Source organism: Malaya genurostris, chromosome 3 (assembly GCF_030247185.1).
Source record: "Malaya genurostris strain Urasoe2022 chromosome 3, Malgen_1.1, whole genome shotgun sequence".
NCBI lineage: Eukaryota > Metazoa > Arthropoda > Insecta > Diptera > Culicidae > Malaya > Malaya genurostris.
Window position 1 is genome coordinate 205,035,278 of NC_080572.1, and position 4,450 is coordinate 205,039,727.

General features: G+C 38.0%; 1 long non-coding RNA gene across 1 annotated transcript; it reads left to right on the plus strand.

The window, feature by feature from the left end:
* The first annotated feature begins 2,818 nt into the window (after positions 1-2,818).
* On the plus strand, positions 2,819-4,225 carry LOC131438081 (uncharacterized). The gene is made up of 3 exons (XR_009230883.1): positions 2,819-3,398; positions 3,593-3,740; positions 3,976-4,225. It is a non-coding gene; the product is annotated as an uncharacterized LOC131438081 (long non-coding RNA).
* Positions 4,226-4,450: the final 225 nt, after the last annotated feature.

Consider the following 4,450-nt stretch of genomic DNA (forward strand, 5'->3'; position numbering starts at 1 on the left):
AGATCAATACCGATTTTGATTTTTTGCATGATAAAAGTTTTTGGGCATGATAAAAGTTTTTTGTCGTGAATACGACTTACTTTACTATGGGGTGCCTTTTCAAAATTAGCCATATGGAAGAATGGGCAGAACTTAATCGTGAATATCTCGACTTGTATTAATGGTAGCAACATAATTCTTTCACCATTTCATCAAAAATATGATCAGGAATTTAGGATAATATTTTGAACAATGTGAGATAACTACAAACAACTCAAAAATTAAGTTTTCTCAAAATTTGAAAATAATGCGGAAAACTCTTTACTTTCGCTTGGATTTTTCGCGCAAGGACGACGATTTTGAGGCAGTCAGGCACATATCTTCAACTGAATGCGTATAAAAGGGAAACCGTGGTCGAAAATCGATCATTTCTTTTCGTGCGTGGAAGTAGACGTCGTGGGAGTTGAACCATCAACCAGCAGCGACGGAGAGTGCACCTTTTGCGTGCTTAAAACCTCAAACGCTCAGGTAGCAACTCTCATTCGCTTGCTGGCCATCAAGACGAGAAGACTGCCATTGCGAGAGTTAAACCATCAACCAGCAGCGACGGAGAGTGCATCTTTTGCGTAGTTAAAACCTCAAACGCTCAGGTAGCAACTCTCATTCGCTTGCTGGCCATCAAGACGAGAAGACTGCCATTGCGAGAGTTAAACCATCAACCAGCAGCGACGGAGAGTGCATCTTTTGCGTAGTTAAAACCTCAAACGCTCAGGTAGCAACTCTCATTCGCTTGCTGGCCATCAAGACGAGAAGACTGCCATTGCGAGAGTTAAACCATCAACCAGCAGCGACGGAGAGTGCACCTTTTGCGTGGTTAAAACCTCAAACGCTCAGGTAGCAACTATAATTCGCTTGCTGGCCATCAAGGCGAGAAGACTGCCATTGCGAGAGTTAAACCATCAACCAGCAGCGACGGAGAGTGCACCTTTTGCGTGGTTAAAACCTCAAACGCTCAGGTAGCAACTCTCATTCGCTTGCTGGCCATCAAGACGAGAAGACTGCCATTGCGAGAGTTAAACCATCAACCAGCAGCGACGGAGAGTGCATCTTTTGCGTGGTTAAAACCTCAAACGCACAGGTAGCAACTCTCATTCGCTTGCTGGCCATCAAGACGAGAAGACTGCCATTGCGAGAGTTAAACCATCAACCAGCAGCGATGGAGAGTGCACCTTTTGCGTGGTTAAAACCTCAAACGCTCAGGTAGCAACTATAATTCGCTTGCTGGCCATCAAGGCGAGAAGACTGCCACCGCAAGAGTTAAACCACCAACCAGCAGCGACGGAGAGTGCACCTTTTGCGTGGTTAAAACCTCAAACGCTCAGGTAGCAACTCTTATTCGCTTGCTGGCCATCAAGGCGAGAAGACTGCCATTGCGAGAGTTAAACCATCAACCAGCAGCGACGGAGAGTGCACCTTTTGCGTGGTTAAAACCTCAAACGCTCGGGTAGCAACTCTCATTTGCTTTTCGGTAGTCGTAACGAGAAGTTCAAATTTCAGATATTAGTTCCGCAATATAGGTTTAGTATTCAGAGCCTGCGTGCTGAAACTGTATTCCGGAACTAATTTCAGTTTTGAAATTGCAGTTCTAGAATTCAAACTGGATTCTGAGTCTGTTATTGGTTCTAAATTTAGTTCTTGAACTCAGGGTCCAGTTCTTTATTCCAGACTTCTTCTATTCGGTTCTTTTTAGAACCTGATAATACTCGTAAAGAATTATGCGGAAATTTACTTTACTGTACTCTATACAACTCATTCTGGTAGTCATGGCGGTCTTCAAGTTTCAGAGCTTAGTTCCGGAATATGGGTTTAGAATTCAGAGTCTGCGTGCTGAACTAACTCAATTCGTCACTCTTCATCACGAACGCTTTCATAAAAAGTTCTTTTCAGAGCCACCATTTTTTATTATAATGAACTATACTGCTTATTTCATAATATTTAATTGCGTTTCAGAATGTTTAATGTAACTAATATGTAATTTAGTCTAGGCGCATCGTTTAAATTTCTAGTAATGAAAGAGGGGAAAGTTGCACAATTCAAACAATCGATCAATTACCAATTCGAATTCGGAAGCATAAATAAAGCGTGTCATATTCGTATTCACGACATCCAGTTATGTCTCTGACATTACACACCCGTACTTTTTTGCTCACTTAACTGTGCACCGGTGACATTTTCCTGGCATATACGAAGCAGAGATTTTGATACAGATATGGTACAGATAGATTTTTGCTCCAGATGCAGATTTTCGAAAAAAATGACCTGACACCTCTAATCGGGGCTTCGCTGTCCTACATTATCAGATCCGATTGAATTCCGAATCGATGAAAAATTTCATTCAGTATTCCATGTGGAACTCAAAATAAATTCCAACTCCAGTGCAACAACCGATTCCAAATGAACTTTGCCTCCAACCGATTGATTCAGAAATAGAGTGAAAACAAATACAAATAATAATACCCGAGGGGGACGACACTTCTGAATTGCAGCGACTTTTCACAACAAATCTGCTTGAAATTTTCTTATTCCTTCGAGTTTTTCGTCATTCATGAGAGCTTTCCAAAAATCGAAGAAAATCCTCAATAATTCCATCAAATCCAGAATTTCCAATCTATCTTTGCTCGAATTCTCATAATTCTGATTCTAATGTCGAGCGATTTGGCAACCATTAATATGACAATCATTATTTATTTAGATTTGGCAACAATGCTTACGAGTTGTTTTTATTCTATCAAGCACTTACCAGAGCTGCCATTTTAAAATCTGTGTTTCAATTCGAAAAATATGCATAATATCTGCGACGGATATTTTCGTTTCAAATCAGTAAAAATATGTGAGAAACGTTTGGAAAATGTGTCAGTTTCACGAGATATTCCTGTAAATTTGCGAATTCCGTAAAATTCCGAGATTTGAAACGCAAAATCTGTTTAATGAAATAGATAAAAAATCTTTTGCTGTTAAGGAAAAAAATCTGTGAATATAGTAACCCTGGCACTCACTACTCGAACAGGATTATGTTTATATGTTTTATATCGATTTTTTTTATTTGCTATATTCATGTTGATTTTGATCAAAGTAGTAAGTGGACTACCTGTGAAGCTCTCAACGTGTGAGCATATTGCTTCGCGAAGAAAATTTGTGTATTTCTCGGGATAGAACGATTTTTCTCGTTCTGGAGTGAATCAGTGTAGCGACGCCGTGAAACTATCATCGGGAATCTATATGAATAAAAATGAACAATACATGTAAAAAAAGCGCTATCGAAAAGATTTAAATACGAAATAAAACAATAATCAAACAATACACGGGCAAGACGGGCCATCACTGGCCTAATTGTAGTGGATTATTCTAAAACTGAACACGTAAGTATTTCAAATGAAAGTTAACATGAGTCAACAAAGTAATAAAAGTTAGAAACTGAAATGAGTTTGAATGAATTATATCAAACTCTGATCCATACTTACTAGATTTCTCCTTTTCGTCTTTTTGGTTTCTCGCAGACTAATTTCAACTACCAGTTTGGATTAATTTCTCACTTTCTATCTCTCTGTCCTAGCAATGTCCAAAAACTACATTTGACTCCTCGACGACATTTTTTTACAATATTCTACAACGATTTAGCTGTTTTGAAGATGAAGTTTTCGGTAGTAATTCATTCTATATCAACCGATCTGGTGAATTCTTTCTTCAAACGAAATCCTTCGGTAAGTACTAGTTCATTGATCTATAATCATTAAGTAAATATTCCTAAAGATTCAACTGTACAGAGATACTGAATTAGCACTACAGTGAGAAATGTATGAATTTTTATCAATGCTTTATACATACATTTCGAAAGCATTTACATGCTATTTTTACTAAGTTTAGTAAACAGCCATAGCGGCAGTTGTTTTTCTATTTTATCTGGTGCATCTCATATAAAAATAACTCTTATTTCAGGACATCAGGTTACAGTACTATTTTTACTTTGACTCGCATTGTTTCGTGGGCTTACCATGTTGGCACTCTCCTGGAGTAATTTTCGAGAGCGAAACGAACAAAGCAAAAAGGAAAGTGGTGTATCAGCAGCCGATGAATGTAATATTCCAATAGAAAAGGAATAATTCTGTTACAAGAAGAATAATATAGGTTTCATTCAAATCATATTTTTATTTATTGTATTAGCAGAAGTCAATAAAAGTGCACGAATGTATTTCGATGTGTTTAATTTATAAAATATGCCATAAGTGTGAGTTTCTGGCTTTTCCAAATGAGAGATATAGTATTTTGTGTCTAGAGTACGTTCGTTGGATTCTTCATCTAATTCTAATACAATATCCTTTTTACAACAAACAGTTGTAAAGTAACTTCCAATTACCCCAACACCTTTTGAGGTGGTACCTGTAGGTACATGTATTGGAGCTTCAGTTAAAGT